This window comes from Microcaecilia unicolor, chromosome 2 (assembly GCF_901765095.1).
Source record: "Microcaecilia unicolor chromosome 2, aMicUni1.1, whole genome shotgun sequence".
NCBI lineage: Eukaryota > Metazoa > Chordata > Amphibia > Gymnophiona > Siphonopidae > Microcaecilia > Microcaecilia unicolor.
Window position 1 is genome coordinate 132145864 of NC_044032.1, and position 26455 is coordinate 132172318.

General features: G+C 46.0%; 1 protein-coding gene across 1 annotated transcript in view; it reads left to right on the top strand.

The window, feature by feature from the left end:
• The window catches only part of RASGRF2 (Ras protein specific guanine nucleotide releasing factor 2), an 839627-nt gene that overhangs the window by 74695 nt on the left and 738477 nt on the right, over positions 1-26455 (top strand). The window lies entirely within an intron of this gene.

The window sequence follows — 26455 nt, forward strand, 5'->3', positions numbered from 1 at the left end:
TCACTTAAATGAACTGTGGCAAAATACTGAAGTAGCTCTAAACTTTTCACACACAAAAACATAGCAGTATTGAGTGTGCTACATTTGATCCGATATAGCACTACAGTTTAGGAGTTGATTCCTTAAGTGGCGCTATTTAGAAGGTGAGTCTGGGGGGGGTGGCAGGGCCGGTCTTAGGCAGGGGCAACAGGGGTGGTCGCACAGGGCCTCCTGCTCCTAGGGGCCCCGCATTACTGGCACGTCTGTCCTTCTGTCTCTGAACACCTCCATTATCCGTTGCTTAATTTGCATCCACATTTTAGTAGAGAGCATCAGGCAGCGGGAGCGATTTTCATATCCTGTCAGCTGCCAAGCCCAGAGCCTCCTCGCTGCTGCGCCCCACCCCCTTTTGATGTCAATTCCTGCTTCCGCAAGGGCAGGATGCAGCAGCGAGGAGGCTCTGGGTTCAGCAGCTGACGGAATATGAAAATTGCTGCCGCTGTCTGCCACTCTCTACTGAAATGTGGTGGATGCATATCAAGGTATGGGGTGAGGTGGTGTTCCGAGAGCTATAAACCTCCTTTTAAACTGATAAATTATGGCTTATTGTGGTGGGAGTGGGTGGGCACAGGAGGGACGGGCGTGGGTGGGTGGGGGGCCCATTGAGCTGGTCTGCACAGGGCCCCGCAATTGCTAATACCAGTCCTACTGGGTGGGAGAAGGGTTAGGGATTTGAATAGGAGCTAGTAAGAGTAATAGTGGGGTGAATTTGAATGACGAGTGGGATCAGGAGATGAAGCAAGAAGATTGTGGATGGAGGGCCAGTGCAGTTTTTAGCACATGCTCAGACAGTTACATTTTTTTTTTAGTGCATCAGCTCTTTGTACTGGATATTTTCTCAGCCCTGAGTGCAATTATGAGGTCAATTTTTAAAAAATGCTCATTTCCTAAGGACTCCTTGTACTAAGTCGTGGTAGTGATTCCCTGTGCTGCAAATGCAACAAAGCCCATTCAATTCTTATGAAGTTCGTCGCATTTGCCGTGTGGGAATCACTACTGGGGCTTAGTAAATTAGGTACCCATGTTCATTTCACTTAAATTTAGGATGACTTTCAAAAGAATGAAGGACCCTAATATTCAGTAAAAATTTACTTAAATTTAAGTTCTTAAAATATAAGATCCTAAATTAAGAGGTGCAATTCATTTAGGCAGCAAGGGACTTAATTTAGTATACTGTAATAATGTTTTTGAATGTGGTAAATAATGTTTACCATACAGTAAAATGCATTGTTGTGCTTTTATTTGAAATAACGCACACAATTTGTGATTATCACAAACCTTGAACTTATTTCATAGGCCCTAAATCAGGCACAATGAAGCCATACTAATGAGCTGCTTTGAATGCAAAGCAGCTCATTGGCATGGCAACAAGTTTTTTTATAGCTTGAGAAAATTCTTTGTGAGCTGTGGTACTTGAAGAAATATAACTAGCTTTTTTCCAGGAGCATAATCAGGCCCAGATACCTGACGTAGCTCTTGACCACCATTTAACAAAGCTATATGGTAGCCCTGAAAAATCCGTAGCTTACTTGGTAAAAATTGCTGGTTGTCCATGGAACAATATGAAGCCTCTCAATACTGCAGTTTAATAAATCCTGCAGAGTTTTTAATTGTATAGGAACTTTATGGCAAAGAACTTTAAGCATTTCAGACCATGGCAGTGCATGATGGTAGCCTCCTATCTTCAGTCAGCCATCTTGATGGAGCCACAAGGCCCTCTAAAAGGCCAGCATACTACCCATGCAAAAGTCTTGATGGTTCATGGGTCAATATATATTGGCTATAATATAATACAACGCATTATTTCTATTTCTGTTCTGCTGTTACCCAGTTATATGGTTCTATGTGGATTACAGTGATAAGAAGCTAGAAGCATTACTAGGAATTAACAATTTGTAAACTCACAAAATATCAATCCTTCAGATATTCCTGAAAGATAATAGTTTTCAATATCTTTTGGGAACATAAATTTTCACTTTCCAGCCTAATGTCCAGGTAAGATAAAATATTCCAACAAGTAGGAGATTGGAAATTGAGAGTTGGTGAAAACATTCTCTTCAGACGTACTGCTTTCATTGAAGGGTACTGCAAAATCAAATGCTCATAAATTCGTAAGCGTCTACTCACAGAAGGAAGGGTTAGAAGATAATATATGAATGCTGGGGCCAGACCATGTCTAATCCTAAATACTATAGTGTATAACTTAAATATTATTTGGTCTTGTATCGGGAGCCAATGTAATTTAATCAAAAGGGGCATGGCTCAGTCAAATCTCTTAGAATTACATACTAATCGAGCCACTGTATTTTGTAAGGTTTTAGATATTTTCTCAATCTATTTGGATAGCCAATATGCAGAATATTACAGTAATCCAGTTAGGCTAAGACATATGCTTCTACAATCATGTAAAAGGGTTGGTAAATATTTTCTGATCTGATGCAGTTGACTAAGTTAGAAAAACAACAACAAACTTTACAGATTACAGACTGTCAGTTTGTCAGATGTACATACATTTAAATGATGAGTTTTCTAGTTGTCCACACACCATACTCCATTCTGTTTAGGAAGCAATGTTTTATTGGGGGACAAAGCATATACTGTACTCCTTCTCAAAAAAAAAAAAAAGTGGAAGCACATTTGGCAGCAGTTACAGTTGTAAACTGTCATAAAACAAGCATCTTTTGTCAATTAAGCGTGAAGGACATTCATGACTATTATAAGAATCCAGTTGGGTACCTTGATACAGCTATGGCGAAACATGGTCCATGTCGGACCCAGATCTGTGCTATTAAATGAAAATAAGTACAAAGTTAATATTTTTAAATGGGTACACTGTTTTTATTGGCACAAAAAAGAAATGTGCAATGATTATGCTTTTGGACGAAGCATAAGACTAGTGGGTCTGTAATTGAAAACATCTGAGCGCCAGGGGCATAGCCAGACAACAGATTTTGGGTGGGCCTAGGCAAGAAGTGGGTGGGCACCAAGTATTCTCCCCCCAACACCAAAAAAATATCTCAGCTGGTGGAAAAATGTTTCTCTGCACCTTGGCAGTCTGCAGCAAGCATGCACTGAAAACTATCGTGGAAAGAAGTGTTTTTGTTACAATCAGGGGGAAGTCTGGCCAAGCTAAATGTGTGCTACTGTTGGGTGGGCCTGAGCCCTAACTGCACCTGTAGCTACGCCACTGCTGAGCGCTTTTCAAAAAACTACAAAAATTTTGTTTATTATAGTTTGTGGGAAACCATTTTTGATGTTAGTAATAAAAGACATAGAGACAGGTTTATGAACCTCAACATGTATAAACTGGAAGAGAGATGGGAGAGAGTGGATATAATAGTCGTTTAAATACCTCAGTGGCATTAATGTACAGGAGGTGAGCCTTTTTCAAATAAAGGAAAACTCTGGAGTGAGAGGGTATAGGGTGAAGTTAAGAGGAATCTAAGAAAATACTCTTTCACGGAAAGGGTGGTGAATATGTGGAATGGCCTCCTAGTGGAGGTTGTGGAGACAAGGACTGTGTCAGAATTTAAGAAAGTGTGGGACAAGCATTTTATTTATTTATTTAGATTTTGCTCACACCTTTTTCAATAGTAGCTCAAGGTGAGTTACATTCATGTACACTGGGTATTTCTCTTTTCCTAGTGGGCTCACAATCTAATTTTGAACTGGCCACCTCTGGACGTCAAGATCAGAACTCTAACCACTAGGCACGTGGGATCTCATAGGAAAAGGAGAAGTTAGTGGTTACTGAGGATGGGCCATTTGGCCCTTATCTGCTATCATGTTTCTATGTAAATCTGTTGAGAAAGGTCTTTCCTTGTCATCAACAGCAGATGAATCCATTAACTGATGGGTTGTATCCGCCTACCAGCAGGTGGATATAGAGAACACTGAAAGCACATGGTGTTCCTGGACGCCCAGCCCCCTATGCCTTCAGTATATCTCTATCTCCCAGCAGGTGTGGACGGTCGCTTTCTCAGCTCCTGGATTTCTGCCTGGGGTGGCTCCTGTGCTTTGCCAGTAGAGCGGGGGGTGTTGTGGCTGATGGTGCCCACTTTAAAGTCATACTTGGTTTTCCCTGTCTCTGCCTTACCCCATTCCCCCTCCTCCCGGAGTTCCTCTGTGGCTGGCTGCCTGCCTCTAACTTTCCTCATAGTAAAAAAAAAAAAAAAAAAGTCTCGCTTTCTCAGCGTGGCGATTTCTGAGGCTTTCTCCAGAGCTCCTGGTTCGGTGCAGCTTGACCAAAGCTCATTTGACTCAGTCTCCTGAGGTGAGAGTGGTGCCCAGCTCCTCCGGGGAGGTTCCTGCAGGGTAAGTTTTGGTGCAAAGGCGTCATTTTGTTTTCTGTATTTGATGGCTGCTGAAGGGGTTAAGCGCTGCTCCCACTGTGGGAAACGCAGATCAGCAGCGGGGCTTTGCAGCACATGCCTAGATGCTAATGCTGGCACGAGCATGGCGGAGGGGTCTTACCGCCCGATGGAGTTGGCAGCGGGCGCCATCTTGGAGGCACCGCGTGACTCGACCCTCGCGGTTGCGGAGGGGTCTGAGTGCAAGGGGGCTGCCTCGTTTCAAGGCTTCTAGGGGAGCTATTGCCTCTGCTTCCCCCAATGTGGGGGCGGATGCACAGGGTGAGTTTTTCTCCCCTGAATTTGTGCTGCTGATGCTTAAGGCTTTTATGTTAAAAAGAGCACAGCTTGAGGCTCCTGACAATTCCTTTTGGACTGGGTTGCCTCCAGTTCTTGATAGCCCAGCATCTGCTGGAGACTTTATTTCTTCCCCCGAGCTTTTGGCTGACGCTAAGTGTAGACGAGTGAATACCCCGTCTGAGGGGGACTCTTCACCCTGTTCTCCCCCGTGGTCTAGTTTCGGGGGGGTCTGGCAGGCCCTCACAGACTGATGATCCAGACGAGGGTGGCTGCTTGCCACAGGAGTTGGATAACCCTAAAGCAGTTCGCATTTTCCATCGTGACGAGCTGCCAGCTCTCATTTCTGATGCCTTACAGGCCCTTTGTATTGAAGATCCCGACGAGGGCGCTGCCTCTTCTATTAATCCTCGGATGACTAGTATTAAGAAGCCTTCTCGGGCTTTTCCCGTGCATGCTTCCATCAAAGAGCTTATTTCAGCTTGATGGTCTGACCCTGATGGTCCCTTGAAGGTGGCCAGAGCTATGTGTCACCTTTACCCTCTGAGTGAAAGTCAGTTGGCCCTCTTTGGGATGCCTAAAGATGCGTTAGTCATGGCTGTGACTAAAAAGACTACTCTCCCGGTGGAGGAAGGGGTCACTTTGAAAGATATGTAGGACTGGCGGCTGGAATCCGTGCTGAAGCGGTCCTTTGAAATCTCGGGCCTGTCCTTATGGGCAGCTATTTGCAGTTCCTATGCAGCTCGGGCCTGCCTTTCCTGGTTGCAGCAGGCGGTTGAGCAGCCTGCCGATGGAGCGGGTTCCCTTGCTGAGGTCGGCCCGCGTATGGAGTCTGCCCTGTCTTTTTTTGGCTGATGCCCTTTATGATCTGGTCAGAGCTTCGGCTAAGCAGATGTCTGTGGCAGTTGCTGCCCGCCGCCTTCTTTGGCTCCGGCATTGGGCGGCTGACATGGCCTCTAACCAAAGGCTGGTGAGGTTACCCTTTCGGGGCCTTCTTTTATTTGGGGAGGATTTGGAGAAGATTGTTAAGGACCTAGGGGACTCTAAGTCCCAACGGTTGCCTGAGGATAGGCCGCGGCTTTCTTCTAAAAGTCCTTCTTTTCCCTCCTCTTCCAGGCCACATTTTCACGAAGCTCGCAGGTATTGCCCAGGGTGCTCTGCGTGGTTTGGTCAACGTATCCGTTTCCAGCAGAGGAACTCCTTTCGTTCAGACAAACGCGCTGCGGCATCCGGGCAACGTCCAAGAGTTCAGGGGCGTCCTCCACAATGATGGGGCGCCGGTTCACTCATTGGTTCCCTCAGTAGGGGGGCGTCTCTCCATCTTTCTCGAGGAGTGGACCAAGATTACTTCAGATCAGTGGGTTCTGGACCTGATCAGAGAAGGTTACCAACTAGAATTCGCTGCCCCAGTGAGAGACGCGTTTTTGGAGTCCCGATGTGGCACTGCCGTCAAGCGGGTGGTGGTAAACGAGACCTTGCAGGTGTTGCTGAAGCTCGGAGCAGTGGTTCCGGTTCCTCCCGCCAAACGCGGCTGCGGTCGCTACTCCATCTATTTTGTGGTGCCTCGAAAAGGCGGGTCGTTCAGACCTATCCTCGACTTACGCAGAGTCAACAAGGCCTTAGGAGTGCGACACTTCCGTATGGAAACCTGTCATTGTGGCGGTACAGCCAGGAGAGTTTCTCACGTCTCTGGACCTCAAGGAAGCATATTTGCATATTCCCATCTGGCTGCCGCATCAGCGGTTTCTCCGGTTTACAGTATTGAGCCAACATTTCCAGTTTCGCGCTTTGCCTTTCGACCTGGCAATTGCCTCTCTGACTTTTTCCAAGGTGATGGTAGTGGTGACTGTCTTTCTCAGGCGAGAGGGTATCAGAGTTCACCCTTATCTCGACGACTTTCTCTTCAGAGCGGATTCGGCAGACGAAAGCCAACTTGCCACACCCAGAGTTGTTTCAGTTCTTCAGATTCTGGGCTGGGTAGTCAATATGCCCAAAAGTCACCTGACCCCCCTCTGTCTCTCGAGTATTTGGGGGTCTGGTTCAACACGGCTTCAGGGTTCGTTTTTCTTCCCGACAACAGGCGCAGAATCAGGTCCGCCTGCTCCTGCGGATGCCTCTCCCTCAAGTTCCTGGGATCGATGACGGCCACCATAGAGGTGGTTCCCTGGGCAAGAGCTCACATGAGGCTGCTGCAGCTTGCTCTGCTTCAGCAATGGTCTCTGATTTTCCCAGGAATACCAACGCAGACTAAGGTGGCTTCCTGCGGACCAGCGCAGTATGGATTGGTGGCTTTCCGACAGCATGCTGCGGCAGGAGATGCCACTGGCTCTTCCTTTTTGGTGTCTGGTGATAACGGATGCCAGCCTTTCGGGCTGGGGAGCTCATTGCCGGGGATGCTATGCTCAGGGTCAGTGGTCCACCGCGGAAGCGGGATGGTCCATCAATCGCTTGGAACTGAGAGTGATATTCCAGGTGGCCTTCCACAGGATGCTGAAGGGTCTTCCTGTCCGAGTTCTGTCGGATAACACGACAGCAGTGGCCTATATCAATCGTCAGGGCAGCACTCAGTGCAGGGCCCTGGCTGCGGAGGTGTCTCAGATCTGCGACTGGACCGAGCGCCACCTAGAACTGCTGTCCGCGGCTCACATAGCCGGTCAGAGCAACGTAAAAGCCGATTTCCTCAGCAGACATCAAATCGACCCGGCGGAATGGGAACTGGCAGAAGAAGTTTTTCTTCAGATTTGTGCCAAATGGGGGACTCCAGGCTTGGACCTCATGGTGTCAAGCGTAAACGCCAAAGTCCCTCGCTTTTTCAGAAGAAGGAGAGATCCTCGCTCGTCGGGGTTGGATGCCCTGGCTCAACCTTGGCCCTCGGGCCTACTGTATGTGTTCCCTCCTTGGCCCTTGATAGAGCGAGTACTACTTCGGATTCGCCTTGCACCGAGGATTGGTGATTCTCATCGCCCAGGATTGGCCAAGGCGTCCGTGGTATGCGGATCTTCGGCGGATGCTGGTGGGCGCGCCTCTTCCTTTGCCTCGGGTTCCAAACTTGTTAGTTCAGGGTCCGGTGACTATGGAAGATCCTTGCCGCTTTGGTCTTATGGCCTGGCTCTTGAGAGGGCGCAATTGAGAGACAAGGGCTATTCTAATAAGGTTATTGCCACGCTCTTGCAGGCTCGCACACGGTCTACCTCTGTGACTTATGCTTGGATCTGGTGCACTTTTGAGGCGTGGTGTACTCCAAAGTCTATCTCGCCGACTTTGGCGACAGTCTCGCTTTTGCTGGACTTTTTGCAGGATGGGCTACAAAAGGGCCTGGCCTACAATTCCCTTTGGGTTCAAGTGGCAGCGTTGGCCTGCTTCCGGGGGAAGGTCTCCGGCTTGTCCCTTGCTGCTCATCCGGATATTGTCCGATTTCTCAGAGGGGCGCTTCGTCTCTGTCCTCCTTTGTGGTCACCCTGTCCGGCTTGGAACCTGGGGCTCGTGTTGAAAGCACTCCAGCGATCCCCGTTTGAGCCTCTTAAACGGGCTTCTGAGAAGGATGTGACTCTCAAGACCAGTTTTTTTTAGTGGCAATGACATTGTCAAGAAGAGTCTCTGAGCTTCAGGCTCTTTCCTGTCGGGATCCTTTTCTACAGTTCTCGGAATCCGGGGTAACTGTTCATATGGTGCCTTCCTTTCTGCCTAAGGTGGTTTTAGCTTTTTTCCTGTACCAGCCCATTTTTTTTCCTTCCTTTTGTAAGGAGGAGTTTCCAGACTCCTTTGGGCAATTGCGCCTTTTGGATGTCAGCAGGGCTCTGTGGCAGTATCTGCAGGTGTCAAATGAGTTTAGGAATTCTGATCATTTATTTGTTCTGTTGGCAGGTCCCCGACGGGGGTTTCTGGCGTCCAAGGCCACTATAGCCCGCTGGCTTAAGGAACCCATTTTTTCTACTTATCTGCTTTCAGGGCAGTCGCCACCTGAAGCGTTTAAAGCGCACTGTACGAGGGCAATGTCCTCTTCGTGGGCTGAAATGGGTGTATTTTCTCTTCAAGAGATCGGTCGTGCGGCTATCTGGTCTTCTCAGCTCTCTTTTGTGCGGCATTACAGGTTGGATGTGGCAGTGTGGCAGGATTCGCATTTTGGAGCGCAAGTGTTTGCTCGTGGAGTTGCCTGTTCCCACCCTGCTTAGGGAATGCTTTGAAACATCCCATCAGTTAATGGATTCATCTGCTGTTGATGACAAGGAAGGGAAAATTAGGTTCTTAACTTGATAATTTTCTTTCCTTTAGTCACAGCAGATGAATCCATGATCCCTCCCTGTCCGACTTTAGTTTTTGTACAGATGTTGCATACAGACTTTGTGCTTCATCAGGAGTACTTGAAGACAAGCTATCAGAGTTACTACATGCTGTTTTTATTGCAGGAGGTTGATAACGTCCCTCCTTTGTTTGGTTATTGCTCCGGTTCAGGGGCGTTTGTTCTCTGTGAGGTAAGTTTGTTATTTTGCCTTTCTTATTCACTCTGCTTTGGAAATTTCATATACTGAAGGCAGAGGGGGCTGGGCGTCCAGGAACACCATGTGCTTTCAGTGTTCTCTATCTCCACCTGCTGGTAGGCGGATACAACCCATCAATTATTGGATTCATCTGCTGTGACTAAAGGAAAGAAAATTATCAAGGTAAGAACCTAATTTTCCCACACCAAGTGCGCACACCTAGATTTGTCAACATTAGACCATTATTCTTTAAAACAATGGTCCACTGGCTGTAAAGTGAGCCCTTTCGTTGAAACCGGTGTTGCGACCGCCAGGATCTGTCAACTTGTGGCTCCTGACTGAGTATTTATAAAAGACTCCTCGTAAACTGCGTTTTGAAGAGTCCGCTGTAATTGAGAAGCAGCTCTATGAGGTCTCTATAAGCAGTTGTTGCTCTGTCTGATGAGCCTGTCTCCAATTGTGACGTCCAGCTGGCTGAAGAGGAAGGCTATCGGATAATTTACTAGTGCCACTTTGGCTGTCTCTGCGATGTCCGTTCCAGTTTCTTTACGATCTTACAGATCAGATACAACAGTGTATTGTTCAAATCCAAATAATCTTCATTGTTTCCGGCTATGTAAAAGTTAAGTGGCATGGTTTATGATAAGGCCAATAAAGGTGGTATTCCACATAAATGCTTTTTATCGATACTGGTTTTTGTGGGTGACAATTGAAAGAGGTCCAGTTCTGATTTAACGCATTCTTCCAAGCCATTGTGCACAAAAGCCATGATTTTTTTTTCTCATAATTTAACTTCCAGCTCTGTAGCATCGACTCTCTTCTTACATAGTTCGGATTCTTTCTTTTAAGGGGTTTGGGCAGCCCTTTAAAAGCGTCTGCCAGCCTCTCTTTCTTTTAAAGACTTTTCACATGACCGTTAGTCTTGATCTGGTTTGCTCAGTGTTGTTGTTCATGTTATTCAGAATGGCCATGGTGACGTGACCCATCACATCTTTGGCTACGTTTTTAGCCGCGCTTTTCATGTGTAGAGTAACAATCTCAATGCCCCTTCTCAGCAGTAGTAGCGCTTTTCTAAAGAGACTACGAAACACACCACCAATCCGCTCTCCATACATAATGGGTGATCCATAAAAGCCCAGGAGCCCTTGACCAGCCTGGGCTACATAATAATCTCTGTTTCCTTGTCATCAAGCAGATGAATCCATTACGACTGGGTTGTGTCCATCAACCAGCAGGGGGAGATAGAGAGCACTGAAAAACCATAGTGCCTCATGGCCAGCTAGCTCCATATGCCTCTTCTGTATTCTCCATCTCCCCAGCAGGGTGGACGCAGCTTATTCAGCTCCTTCAAAAAATCTGCCTGGGTGGCTCCTGTGCTTTGGCCAGTGGTAGCAGGGGTGTTGGGGGCTATTGCAGCTCCACTTTGAAGGCATATAGGTTAGCCCTTTCCCTGCCTTACCCGGCCCCTGATGTGGATGTAGACACATAGGTTTGCCCCGTCCCTGTCTTTTCCCAAACTCTCCTTTGTGGATGCAGGCACATTGGTTAGTCCTTTCCCTGCCTTTCCCACTCTACTGATCCTCCGGAGTTGGAAATTTGCCTCTATTGCTGTTGCCTCTAACTTTCCTCACAGTGTAAGAAAAAAAAAAAAGCTTCAGAACCAGGTCCGTCTGCTCCTGAGGATGCCTCGCCCCCGCGCTTGGAACATTGTCCAGCTGTTAGGGTCGATGGCGGCCACCTTGGAAGTGGTGCCCTGGGCGAGAGCGCACCTGAGACCTCTGCAGTGCTCCCTGCTTCAACGATGGTCTCCAATTTCTCTGGATTATCAGTGCAGACTCACGTGGCTCCCTGCGGCCCAGCTCAGTATAGAGTGGTGGCTCTCAGACAGCATGCTGCGGCGAGGAATGCTGCTAGCGCTCTCCGATTCGTGCCTGGTGGTAACAGATGCCAGCCTGAAGGCCTGGGGTGCACATTGCCGGGGAAGGCATGCCCAGGGTCTTTGGACACCCGAGGAATCGGAGTGGTCCATCAATTGCTTGGAGTTGAAAACGATTTTCCAGGCTCTTCTGTTTTTTCACTCGACCTTGGAAGGATTGGCTGTCAGACTTCTGTCGGACAACACGACAGCAGTGGCCTACATAAATCGACAAGGCGGCACTCAGTGCAGAGCACTGGCTGCGCAGGCCGCGCAGATTTGCCACTGGGCCGAGTTACATCTGCAGTTTCTGTCAGCATCTCACATTGCAGGTCAGAGCAACATGCAAGCTGATTAATCTAAGCAGGCATCAAATCGACCCAGCGGAGTGGGAACTGGCAGACGAAGTGTTTCTTCAGATTTGTGCTAAGTGGGGGACGCCCGTAGCGGATCTTATGGCCTCAAGCGCAAATGTCAAAGTCCCGTGCTTTTACAGCAGAGGAGAGATCCTCGCTTGGCGGGGTTGGATGCCTTGGCTCAACCCTGGCCTCAGGGCCTCCTGTATGTATTCCCTCCGTGGCCCTTGATAGGGCGAGTACTCGTGCGGATTCGGCCACATCAAGGAGAGGTGGTTCTCTTTGCCCCGGATTGGCCCAGGAGGCCGTGGTATGCAGACCTCCGGCGGATGCTGGTAGAGGCTCCCTTTCCTTTGCCTCTGGTACTGAATCTGTTGCCATAGGGACCGGTGACCATGGAGGACGCCTGCCGCTTTGGTCTTACGGCATGGCTATTGAGAGGGCACAATTGAGAGACAAGGGTTATTCCAGTAGAGTCATTTCCACTCTCCTACAGGCCCGTAAGCGTTCTACTTCTGTGGCTTATGCCAGGATTTGGCGCCAATTTGAGGCTTGGTGTGCTGCTAAAGTGATTACACCTATGGGGGCTTCTGTCTCGCCGATACTTGACTTTTTGCAGGATGGTTTACAAAAAGGCCTCGCCTATAATTCCCAGCGTGTTCAAGTGGCAGCCTTAGCATGTTTTTGAGGGAAGGTCACTGGCCTCTCCCTGGCTGCTTATCTGGATGTGGCACGGTTTCTTAGAGGGGTGCTTCGGCTCCGTCCTCCCATGCGGGCTCTGTGTCCGGCCTGGAACCTGGGGTTAGTTTTAAAGGCCCTTCAGTGTTTGCCCTTCGAGCCACTAAGGTGAGCTTCAGAGAAGGATGTGACCCTAAAGATGGTCTTTTTGGTGGCCATTACTTCGGCGAGACGGGTGTCTGAGCTCCAGGCGCTGTCCTGTCGAAACCCTTTTCTGCAGTTCTCAGTCCGGAGTTATGGTACGTAGGGTGCCTTCCTTCCTGCCTAAGGTGTTTTCAGCGTTTCACCTAAACCAGCCTATTTTCCTGCCTGCCTTTTCCAGAGAGGAGTTTCCAGAAGCCTTTGGGCAATTGCACCTCCTAGATGTGCGAAGCGCTCTGTTGCAGTATCTGCGCATGTCAAATGCTTTTAGGACTTCTGATCATCTTTTTGTGCTGTTATCAGGTCCACGCAGAGGGTCTGTAGCGTCTAAAGCCACTATAGCCCGTTGGCTCAAGGAAGCTATTTTTTCAGCCTATCTGCTGTCTGGCCGGCCTCCTCCTGAAGCCTTCAAGGCACATTCCACAAGAGCGATTTCCTCTTCTTGGGCTGAAACTGGAGCACTCTTAGTTACATTTAAACTATTTTTATATAATTATGATAAGCTATTTATTTATTATTGGTATTTATTGACCGCCTTCATGAAGATTCACCTAAGGCAGTGTAAAGTACAGTTTAACATCAAATAACCATAATGAATATGTATGAGATCTCATACATATTCATTATGGTTATTCCCAAAAAAAGCCCGCTCTTTCTCCCTCCCTCCCTTCCTTCCTTCTTTCCTCCTTACCCAGCACTCTTTCTTCCTCTCCAGTAATATTTACCCACCCCCTTTCCCATACCATGCCAGTGTTGACCTTAGAAATGCACAGGCTCTATATGTAGATCCTTCAGGAGGTAGTGTGTCATGATTTAGGCTCTAAAACCCTTTCTGATGTTTTGGTGCCACCTCAGTAAGGCCAACACACAATCTCTCCACTGCAATACACTATACACAAATTGTGCAAAAACACACTTGTAACCTTACCAAACCATAGCAGCAGTAATTCCAAGGACAGGACGAGCTATAACCTTATGCATGGAAAGACAGCACTGTAATTACACCGGGCTCTAAAACACCAATGCACTACCTCGTGAAAAAAACAAAACAAAACGGGCTGCAAATACTACACACTAGAAGAATACTTACTGCACCTTGATCACACATGAAAAACATAACACAACAGACATGACACAAGGAACTAGAAATCAAAAAATATGAAGACAAAATACTGAACTGGAAAGTTACCTCAAGAAGTCAGACTCAGCATGCATAAATACTAGAGAAATTGAAACTTACATGCAAAATATCACAGATGCACATTTCCAAAAGCTGACATATTCCAGTTAATAAGTTCTGAATAAAATACTTTTTTCTACCTTTATTGTCTGAGCATTTAGTTTTTCTATTTGCTTTGGTCCCAGTGTCTTCTGTTTTATGCATTGTCGTCTTTCCATTTGATATTTTTTCACTCACCATGTCCACCATCCTCCTGTGTCCTTAGGCGTCCTGTCTACCAACTGTAGCCCTGTCCCTATCCTTCCTCCAGTTTCAGCATCTGCTCTCAGTGTTCCAGTCCAACCCTTAAATTCACCAGTTTTCCCTCCATCCATATCAAGCATTTCTTCTCACTCCCCTCCATCCATGTGCATCTACTTCCTCTATCTTCCCTCCCCTCCATCCATGTCCAGCATTTCTCCTCTTTCCCTTCTCCTCCATCCGTGTGCATATCTTTCCTTTGTCTTTCCTTCCCTTCATCAATCCTTGTCCAGCAACTCTCCATCAATATCCAGCAAATTTACTCTCTCCCCTGCCCCCTCCATCCATCCATGTACAGCAGTTCTCCTCTCCCTACCCTTCTCTCCATGTCCAGTGATTTCTCTTCTCTTCCCTGTACTTCCCTCCATCCATGTCCAGCAGCTCTCCATTTTCCCCTGCCCTCTGCTCCATCCATCCATATCCAGCAAATTTCTTCTCTCCCCTATCCTCCTCTCCATATCCAGCGATTTCTATTCTCTCCCCCTGCCCTCTCCTCCCATCCATGTCCTGCAATTCTCCTTTGCCCTCCCCCATCCAACGATTCTCCTTTCACCCCAACTCTCCCCTTCCCTCCCATCCATGTTCAGTGACTTCCCCAGCTCCCCCTTTTCAGTCCCCCAGTTCACTTCCAATCCAGCCCCTCCTTTCTGCCCTCAGTTCCCCTACAGCCCTCCTCTCCATTCCTGCCGCACTGCGATTCAACCTTTTAAGTCGCAGCAATGGCACTGCGAACTGCACAGCGGGCTCACCTCCAGCCTTTCCCTTTCCTCTGTGTCCCGCCTTCCAATGTATTTCCTGTTTCTGCGAGGGTGGGACGCTGAGAGGGAAGGGAAAGGCTGGAGGTGAGCCTGCTGTGCTGTTTCCAGTGCCGTCGCTGCGACTTAAAATAAATGGTTGAATTGCAGCGCGGCAAGAATGGAGAGGAGGGCTGTCAGGGGAGAAAGAGGGACTGAGAGCTGCCTGCAGCCGGGTTGCACCAGCCCTGCGTTTGGGGGGGGGGGGCAATGCCCCCCTCGCCCCCCAAACTATGCCCATGCAGCATAACAATAATAAAATGAACACATAAAGACACAGATAGAATGAAAGAGGAAAAATTTGAAAGCAGCAAATTGAGACCTAATAATAGGACTACCATGAAACAGGATCAAAAATATACATATTTAACAGCATTGAAATTCAAATAACAGAGATATAATATGTATGCATAATAGCGATGGAATATCTAATAAGCACACAATTAGATCATTCATTCAAATAAAATTGCTATGATACTAATGCTTTTTACAATACAGCTTACCATATAGCTGAAGAGCTAAGTGCATATATGTACAAGGGCACAAGATGTGTGGTACAGTCAGTTGGTATAAATAAATGGGTGGCTAAACTAAAGGCAAGTTCTTTGTACAGTTAAAAAAGATATAAGGAACTGGTCTAAGTCACAGGTGTAGCCAACAATTGAAGACAATTTCATGCCAAACAGTAGCAGAGTTCCTAAACAACAGAAAACAAGTGTTATCTGCGTAGATTCTTTTCCAGTGCAAGATTGTCACCCTAGGAAAACTTTCAGGCTTGTGCCCCCACCCCAGCTCCCCAAATAATCACTACCACTCCGACACTATCCGTCTCACAAAACAGAGGAAGGAGAAAAAAGCAAAAAGCTATTCAAATAGATAAACAAATCTCCAGAAAACATGATATACAGATCAAGACAACTTTAACCTCCCTTTTAATCTAAACAGTTTATAAAACAAGGCACTAAACATTGAAGATACGTGTTGATACACACATTAACCAGTATTAAAGCTACTATATCCTTGACTGAAACCCCTCCCCAAAATCCCAGTTCCCCTCCCAAGCAATAAAACCCCATTTACCCCCCCCCTCCACCCCCAATGCCCAGAAGGCCTGGGCTCTTATGGCCTTCTGCTGAAGTCTGTATAGAACAATCTATTGGAGCAAACACAGTATCGCTGGAGCAAAAGTTGTAACTTAATACCAAAACAAAGCTCGAGCAGCAAAATACCTAGTGCTTTATAAAAATGGAGAAAAAGCCCTCAGAAACCGCAGGTAAATTACCGGAGGTTTAGTGCGTGGTTATAGATTATTCACATCGACTTATAACACACGCTACAGTTCTATCACTGGGCAAAAAACTCCACTTTAAATAGGCTCAAAGTTTTATACCTTAAAATTACTAGTGAACAAAGTGAGTTTCTCTTTACATCTTTAAATAATTTTTCAATAATTTTTCTTTTTTAACACATCAGCATAACAGAAAAGCTTGCACTGAGCTTTTGGATCAAGCACTCATCACTATCCGTTCAACGGGAACCCGTTTCACCTAGAAACGTGGCTTCATCAGGAACGGAGTGCTTCAAAATTGTGCTGAAAATTTTAGGTGGAAGCATTATACTTTTCAAAATGTTTGAACTCTGGATAACAGAAAGGGGTCAGTGGCACAGCTATACAGCTGGGGAGGAAGAGGAGGTTCCTGATTGTCTTGGAGGGAAACTCCTGGCTCTAGAAGGGAAGCCTGGAATGGGGGCTGTAGACTTTCTGATACATTTTGGATGAAATGAAGGTTCTCTAGGGGAAGTGGCCAGCCAGGTAAAAGCTGAAGTTGTTCTAAAAAAAAAAACCCAAGAAAAAACAACAACTTATTTGCTGGTGTAAAACCCAGGAAGAGGAAAAGGCTACTCTGTGGAATTGCATGGCGTGCAGCCTACTGGTGATAAAGCTTAAATATGCTTGTTGGTATAAAATCTAATAAGTAAAACTACTGCTTTGTGTAAGAACATAAGAATAGCCACACTGGGTCAGGCTAATGGTTCATTCAGTCTAGTATCCTGTTGCAAAAAGTGGCCAATCCAGGTCACAAGTATTTAGCAGAAACCCAAATAGTAGCAACATTCTATGATACCAAACCCAGGTTAAGCAGTGGCTTCCCTATCTTTATCTCAATAGTAGACTATGGACTTTTCCTTTCAGAACTTGTCCAAACCTTTTTTTATACCCAGATACACTAGCTGCTTTTAATGGGGTATACAGCCCAGGGAAAGGGGAAACCCTGGTCCCAGGTAGACTCTCTCAAAGCTTGCTATAAGAGTACTACTTGGGTATGATGCACCCTAGGTTGATCAGGGTGAATGACAGAGACTGGCTTGGGTGGTAGTAGCCCATCAGGGAAGGTTATGTGGGTGTTGGCTGGTTTCAACAGACCCATTTAGAGAGTGTGGAACTTTTTTCCCCAGAACATTGAACTGGAGAGGATAATTTGCATATGTTTTGCATGGATGAAAGACCTTGATTTTGGCTGAGTCTTTGGCCCTGGGAGAAGGCAATGAGGCCCAAAGCCGAAACCTGGACTTCCTAGGCTACACAGGATCCAATGGGCAGAGAGAATTGAGGACTCTCTTAGCTCTCCCTGAGGCAAGTAGGAGGGCCTAACCATGATTTCACACCCAGTGAACTCTGAAAGTTAGAGTTTGATCTCTCATTTCTGGAGGTGAGGTTTTGGGGATGCAATTGAACCCTTAGAAGCTGATGGACGCTTGGTCTACATTGTCTGTAGGCAGTGGAATCGTTGGAGAAATCTCAGTTTATGATGTCAGTAGGTAGCTAGTTTTTCACGGTGCTGTTATCGTATCCTCCAGCAACGAGTTCTAGAGTTTAACTATTCATTGAGTAAAAAAATATTTCCTCCTGAGCTGATGACATCCTTAGGGCGCTGCATCCTGCTACTGGCAAAGTGCCATAGTGGGATTCACTTTGGCGCATATGTGTGTGATCTCGCAGACTCCTACTGGTGTGCAGAGCCCACAGCATGGGGCTTGAATGGTGCCCCGAAGAGCAGGAGCTGGGCTCACACCATAGTGGAGAGGCCAGCGTGTCCCTGAGGAAGTTGCAGGGTAGCCCCTCGAGCCCCAGAGGAAGTTGCAGGGTAGCCCCTCGAGCCCTAGTGGTAAGTCGGGGGAGTTGGAACATGGCCTTGGCTGTGACAGTACCCTCCTCCTCAATTGCCCGCTTGACCTGGATCTGGGCCGGAGTCTGTGCGGAAACAGATGATTAAATGTTTTGAAGAGCACTGGAGCGTGAACTTGGCTAGTTGGTTTCCAGGAATTCTCAGGTTCATAACCTTTTCAGAGAATGAGGTATTGGAGCCTTCCCCGTACTCTCTGAGAATCAAGGATGCTCTGAACTTCGAACTACGTATCGGGATCCACAGGAACAGGTATGGGGGGAGGGTACCCTGCCCTTTCAACTCATCACGTGGTTTTAGAAGGGATATGTGAAATGTGTTGTGAATTCACAAGGAAGCGGGTAACGTCAGCTGATTGATCCTGATGGATCACATGGTATGGCCCAATAAATCGGGGAGTGAGTTTTGTGGATGGAGTTTTAAGGTATAAATTCTGAGTGGACAGCCAGACCAGTTACCTCGGATGGAGTTGGGGGGCAAGGCACCTCTTTTTATCCACCTGTTTCTTATACCACTGGTTGGCTTGGATTAAAAGGTCTCTCATGGTTCTCCAGAGGTTGGAAAGAGAGTCAATGGTAGTCTCGGCGGCCAGCATGGTAGCCGATAGTGGTACAGGCTGAGGTACTCTTGGGTGTCGCCCAAATACTTTCTTGAATGAAGACACCCCAGCGGAGACTCACATGATGGTTATAGCAGAACTCCGCCCAGAGTAACAGTTGTGACCACTCACTTTCTTGAATGAAGACACCCCAGCAGAGACTCACATGATGGTTATAGCAGAATGCCGCCCAGAGTAACAGTTGTGACCACTCATTATTGTGTGATGAGACATTGCTGCGTAAGAAGGATTTCAAAATCTGGGTTACCCTCTTGGTCTGGCCATAGGTTTTTGGGTGATATCCTGAGGAGTAGTCTAGTTTGATCTGTAATGTCCCACAGAGTTTCTGCCAAAATCTAGGCATGAATTGGATGTCTCGATCAGATATGATGGACTGTGGTAGACCATAAAGGTGATAGACTTCTTTGAAGAAGTGTTGGGCCAAAGAGGGTACCGTGGGTAGGCCAGTTAAGGGAACAAAATGAGCCATCTTAGAGAACCGATCCACAATGACTCAGATGGTGGTGAATCCATCTGATTCTGGGAGATCCGTGATGAAGTTCATGGCGATGTGGACCCATGGTGCTTCGGGTACAGGAAGCGTTTGGAGAAGACTCCACGGATGGGCGTGGGAGGGCTTTTGATTGGCACAGACAGGATAAGATGCCACAAAGTCCATATATCTCTTTTCAGGTTCAGCCACCAGTAGGCTGAAGAGATGAACTCCTGGATGGCCTGCAATCTTGGACTCATGCCCTCATTTCAATAGGCAGGCAAGTGTCAGAAAGGCCCTGAATATGGTGGATGGCTGTGAGAAAGACCTTTGGGGGCAGGCCCGATAGAACCGAGACCCGGAGTGGCTTTGAGAAGAGCCCTTGGGGCAGGCCCAGCAGTACTAGGACCTGGAGTGGCTCTGCTGAAGAATAGGAATGCAGGACTGGACTTGGAGACAGGATTCTGAGGCAGGGCTGGACTGGAAACCGGAAGCACAGGCAGGACTGGACTAGAGATGAGATGCTGAGGCAGGTTTGGACTGGAGACAAGAGGCAGGACTGGATTTGAGATGAGACCCTGAGGCAGGGCTGAACTGGAGGCAGGACTGGACTGGAGCTGTAATGTTGGAGGGAACAAGCTGTGAGTATTATCTATTATCTGTAACTGCTCAACCAGAATGTACTATACAGGACCTTGAGGAACAAGGTATAAGGGAGGAATGTGAGTGTAGTCTAGCAAAGAAGATAAGATAGGCTGTATATGTTGCAAGCAATATGTGAGAAAGTGAGACGTATATTCACCAAATTTGTAATAATGTATGGAATGTGAAGTCATGCTTGATTATCCTATATAATAATTCTCACCGCCAACGTTCTGACTTGCTGCCTAGGACCGTGGCTCATTCCGAGTTGGTCTGCTAGGCTCCGTAGATCAGGCTGACATCACCGTAGCCATTATGATGCCAACTTCAGAACCCGGGGGGAAAAAACATGTCTCTCAGCTGATCCATGTCCAGAGGAGGGTAGCTGGACATGGGTGGCTGGAGGGGGGGCAGGGGAGAGAGGAGGGTCGCTGGACATGCAGGGGAGAGAGGAGGGTCGCTGGACATGGGTGGCTGCAGGGGGGGTAGGGGGTCGCTGGACATGGGTGGCAGGAGGGGGGCAGGGGAGAGAGGAGGTTCGCTGGACATGGGTGGCTGCAGGGGATCCGAGGAAAACCTTGTTAGCGCCCGTTTCATTTTTGTCAGAAATGGGCCTTTTTTTACTAGTTGCTAATAAAAAGCCAGAGCTTAGAAGTGCAGTGCTGCTGCACTTTGCAGTTGTGAGACTACTTCCCTAAAATTGTAAAAAATTTATACACTGCTTACAACCTTGGCAGTTTCCAAAAAGCCATAAAAAATTAAAAAAGAACATAATCATCACATATCATCAAAACAATAGTGCTACTCTGCACACCAGAAAAGTATTACAAATTGCTTTTAATGAAATGTTGCAACAAATAACTATGTCTTTAATACATTTTTAAATTGCACCATATTACTTCATAAATTATGGGTCCAGGAAGTGCATATACTTTTGTTGTCTGGTTTATTCTTTCCTCTCACACAGAGCTTGGACTCGAGACACAAGAGCTGAGGATATACATATTGGGTACGTGGCCCAGACCTGGACCACACCTATTACAGCCTATTTTATAAAGACACATAGATGCCTGTCTCCTGGATTCTATAAATGGTGCTTAAATTTGCCTATGTCCTGAGATCCATGTGCAAATAAATTAGTTATTGAGCCATTAACAATCAATAATTAACTGTTAACAATCAGTTATTGATGTTAAATTGGGTCTGATTTGGATTTGAATGCGGATTTGGATGCATACGATTTTATAATGATCTGCGCCCAAATCCTTTCACGTGCAACCCAAAAGGGGTTGTGGCAATTGGAGGGGCATGGACAGACCAGGGGTATTCCAAGGAATTATGCATAGTGTTATAGAATTTGGGTAATGCACTCCCATGTTGCGTGCCAGGATTTACATCAGGTTTCAGCTGGCATAAGTTCTCACACCCAAAGTTGGGCACGGGAATCTTTGCTAGGCTCTGTTCTATAAAGGACGTTCACTTTGGAGTGCCCTTTTTAGAATAGTGCTGAGCACTGATTTTTCCCAGAAGCTGTTTTCCAATGCCATTTACTGAATCCAGCCTATTAGTTTTTATAAAATACTGGCACAAATCATGCAGAAATCATGGGTAAAATGCACCCATGTACATTTATATCTGCTAGAGAGCACATATAAATATACACACGTTTTATAAAGAATGCATGTAAATCATACCTCTGTTCACACTCTGCCCAACCTAACCCAGAAGAACATGCCGTCACCAGACAAATGTACTTGTCACTGCATGTACTTCTGTGTGTGGGGTAGTTTTATAAGAGACATATTACAAATGTATATTGGCATATATGCATGGAAATTACTTTATAGAATTACCCGCAGTCAGTTTAGGAGTTACATATATTCTTTATGCATGTACACATACAAAGTACAAGCAGAACATTGCAGATAACTTGGAGCAAGTATACCTTTGTACAGGAGCATTTGTGCATTAGCGGAGCCTATTTTATAAAGGCACATTCATGTGTGTAGAACAGGGGTGGGAAACCTTGATCCTCGAGGGCTGCAATCCAGTCTGGTTTTTAGGATTTCCCCAGTGAATATGCATGAATCTATTTGCATGTACTGCCTCCATTGTAGGCGAGTAGATGACATGCATATTCATTGGGAAATCCTGAGAACCTGATTGGATTGCATCACTCAAGGACCAAGGTTGCCCATCCCTGGTATAGAAATAGAGAAAAATGATAGCAGAAAAAGACCATTTGGCCTATCTATTCTGCCCATCTACAACTACTAATCTCTTCTCTCTCTCTCTTTCTCTCTCTGTCTATCTCTCTCTCTCGTTTCAAAAACTGTAATAGGCTATTTGCTATGAAAATACAGCTTAAACTTGTTCCTGGGTAATGGAAGGTGAAGCAACAAGGAGCAGTGACTATCAGTGGTTAGGTAGACTAACATGACCTTTTTGTGCCTTATTCAGACTTAACTCTGTTGCATTCTGTGTGTGTAGCTTTTCATATTCTAACTTGCAACAGTTGATGACTGGAATTCTAGGAGTAACAGATTACCCCTGCGACCTAAAGATGAAACTTCTCTGCCTGTTTTTAACAAAGGCTTGAAGGAACTTACTGTACCAGGCTTATCATGATCCTGTTCAATGGATGGACAAAACTGGACTACTTGCTGGTGCTGTGTATTATATTTTTTGTGGTAATTTTATATGTATGTTTTTGTTTACTGATTTTTTTTTTTGTACTCTGCCCTGGATAAGGGTAGGTTATAAGTAATACATTTCAGTTTCAATTAGATGAGATTGCACCGTTGAATATGAGAGTAAGGAAGAATAGAAAATGTAACCTATGGTTTGACATGGAATTCTTAATGCAGAAACAACTATGCAGAAATAACTATGCAGAAATCTAGAAAAGAAAAAAAAAACTAAATCAGAATCTATAAGATTTGACTGGAAATTGTTTGTGAAACAATATAAACAAATGTTGATAGAAAAGAAAAAGAGCTATTACTCTGAAGTGATAGGAAGAAATGTGACAAATCAATCAAAATTATTCAGAATAGTTCATTTTCTTAGAGACCCTAGTGAAATGCTACATACTGCAGGCACTAATGTTCCAACTGCAGAAATGCTGGCTTCATACTTTAGGAATAAAGCTGAAAACATCTGTAAACAGATCTCTTCCCATCAGACGGGAAGAGTTCTCGATTTGATGCATATTGGAGATATTGATATTCCAGCAGGTAGACTGTGGATGGAATTTAGTCAAGCTTCAGATGAAGAACTACAAAGGGTGTTTAGAAGATACAATACATTGTGCTGCACATTGGATACTTCTTCCCTGTATTTTAATAAATACAGGGGAGAAGTATCCAATGTGCAGCACAAGCTTTCTTTGATATATGATATGATCAAATATTACATAAACAATTTTCCAATGTATCATTCCTGCCAAGGGGGCAGATATAATATTAACACTCATTAAAAAAATGTAAAAGCGGATTCTTATGATGTGAATTACAGACTGGTACCCTCCGTTCCCCTATGTACAAAGGTCATGGAGGGTTTAGTGGCAGGTCAGTTGGAGAATTATATGGATAACATCATGGACTCTTGGGCAAATGCATTTCAACTAAACAAAGAAAAAACACACTGGCTCATCCTCTCAGCCCTACACAGCGCGGATAACCCCACAATTATCAACACCCCAGACTTTAGTAAAATGGGGGAATACCTGAGGAAGGAGATGATGGGCTGGGAGGAAGTACGAGAAGTGGAAGGACAGTGGTCCAGGCTGAAAGAAGCTATAAATAGGGCCACAAACCTTTATGTAAGGAAAGTAAATAAAAGCAAGAGAAAAAGGAAAAAGATATGGTTCTCCAAGCAAGTGGTTGAGAAAATAAAAGCTAAAGAGTTGGCGTTCCAGAAATATAGAAAAACTCAAGAAAAGGAACACATGGAGGAATACTGGATGAAACTGAAAGAAGCCAAGATAGAGATACAACTGGCAAAAGCGCAAGTGGAAGAACAAATGGCTAGAAATGTAAGGAGGGGTGACAAAAATTTCTTCAGGTATATTAGTAAAAGGAGAATGACTAAAAAGGGAATTGTGAGACTAAAAGATACTGCGAACCGCTATGTGGATAATGATGAAGAAAAAGCAAATTTGCTAAATAGATACTTTTTGTTCTGTTTTCACAGAAGAAAATCCTGGAGAAGGACCGCGAGGGACTGGAAATAGTACAAATGAGAATGAAGTGGATAGAGCACTGTTCACGGAAGAGAGTGTGTATCAACAACTTGAAAAGCTAAAGGTGGACAAAGCCATGGGACCAGACGGGATCCACCCCAGGATATTGAGGGAGCTCAGAGAGGTTTTGGCGGGTCCTCTTAAAGATTTGTTTAATATATCCTTGCAGACGGGAGAGGTTTCGAGGGATTGGAGAACGGCGGAGGTGGTCCCTCTTCACAAAAGTGGTGATAGGGAAGAAGCTGGAAACTACAGGATGGTAAGCCTCACTTGGGTTATTGGAAAAGTAATGAAAGCCATGCTGAAGGAAAGGATAGTGAATTTCCTGGAAGCCAATAAGTTGCAAGATCCGAGACAACATGGTTTTACCAAAGGGAAATTGTGCCAAACGAATCTCATTGAGTTCTTTGATTGGGTGACAGGAGAATTGAATCAGGGACGAGCTATAGACATAATCTACTTAGATTTCAGCAAAGCTTTTGACACGGTTCCCCACAGGAGGCTCTTAAATAAACTGGATGGGCTGAAGATAGGACCCGAAGTGGTGAACTGGATTAGGAACTGGTTGACGGACAGACGCCAGAGGGTGGTGGTGAATGCAATTCGCTCGGAGGAGGGAAAGGTGAGTAGTGGAGTGCCTCAGGGATCGGTGCTGGGGCCGATTTTGTTCAATATATTTGTGAGTGACATTGCCGAAGGGTTAGAAGGTAAAGTTTGCCTATTTGCGGATGATACTAAGATCTGTAACAGAGTGGACACCCGGGAGGGAGTGGAAAACATGAAAAAGGATCTGAGGAAGCTAGAAGAATGGTCTAAGGTTTGGCAATTAAAATTCAATGCTAAGAAATGCAAAGTGATGCACTTAGGGAATAGAAATCCATGGGAGACGTATGTGTTAGGCGGCGAGAGTCTGATAGGTACGGACGGAGAGAGGGATCTTGGGGTGATGGTATCTGAGGATTTGAAGGCGACGAAACAGTGTGACAAGGCGGTGGCCATAGCTAGAAGGTTGTTAGGTTGTATAGAGAGAGGTGTGACCAGCAGAAGAAAGGGGGTGTTGATGCCCCTGTATAAGTCATTGGCGAGGCCCCACCTGGAGTATTGTGTTCAGTTTTGGAGGCCGTATCTTGTTAAGGATGTAAAAAGAATTGAAGCGGTGCAAAGAAAAGCTACGAGAATGGTATGGGATTTGCGTTATGAGACATATGAGGAGAGACTTTCTGAACTAAACATGTATACTTTGGAGGAAAGGAGAAGCAGGGGTGATATGATACAGACGTTCAAATATTTGAAAAGTATTAATCCACAAACGAACCTTTTCCGGAGATGGGAAGGTGGTAGAACGAGAGGACATGAAATGAGATTGAAGGGGGGCAGACTCAAGAAAAATGTTAGGAAGTATTTTTTCATGGAGAGAGTAGTGGATGCTTGGAATGCTCTCCCACGGGAGGTGGTGGAAATGAAAACGGTAACGGAATTCAAACATGCGTGGGATAAGCATAAAGGAATCCTGTGCAGAAGGAATGGATCCTCAGGAGCTTAGTCAAGATCGGGAGGCGGGGCTGGTGGTTGGGAGGCGGGGATAGTGCTGGGCAGACTTATACGGTCTGTGCCAGAGCCGGTGGTGGGAAGCGGGACTGGTGGGAGGCAGGGATAGTGCTGGGCAGACTTATATGGTCTGTGTCAGAGCCGGTGGTGGGAGGCATGGATAATGCTGGGCAGACTTATACGGTCTGTGCCACACCCGGTGGTGGGAGGCGGGACTGGTGGTTGGGAGGCGGGGATAGTGCTGGGCAGACTTATACGGTCTGTGCCAGAGCCGGTGGTTGGGAGGCGGGGCTGGTGGTTGGGAGGCGGGGATAGTGCTGGGCAGACTTATACGGTCTGTGCCCTGAAGAACACAGGAACAAATCAAAGTACGGTATACACAAAATTAGCACATATGAGTTATCTTGTTGGGCAGACTGGATGGACCGTGCAGGTCTTTTTCTGCCGTCATCTACTATGTTACTATTACACCCTCCCTATCTCAGCCTGAAAATCCTCGGCGTTACAATGGACCGCACCTTAACACTAGAGAGCCAAGTGACATCCACAACAAAGAAAATGTTCAACTCAATGTGGAAACTCAAAAGCGTGAAACAATTCATCCCGAGGGGAACATTTCGCAACCTGATACGATTAATGGTACTAAGCCATGTAGACTACTGCAATGGAATTTATGTGGGATGCAAAGAACAAACCTTAAAGAAATTTCAGACCGCTCAAAACAGCTAAGCTCATCTTTGGAAAAACGCAATTTCAAAGTGCAAAACCCCTTCGCGAAAAACTACACTGGCTCCCAATCAAAGAACGCATTGCTTTCAAAATCTGTACTTTGGTTCACAAAATTATCTACGGTGAAGCTCCGGGATACATAACAGACTTGATCGACCTACCAACTAGAAACACCTCCAAATCAACACGAACGTACCTAAATCTGCATTACCCAAGCTGTTAAGGACTCAAATACAAATCAACTTACGCGTCCAGTTTGTCCTACATAAGCACACAACTGTGGAACGCATTACCAACAGCCTTGGAAACTTCGAACGACCACCTAAACTTCCGGAAAACACTAAAAACTAACCTGTTTAAAAAGGCATAACCTACCGATCCAACATAAATGCCTGATCTCTGCAACAAAACTAAAGAACGTAATCGACAT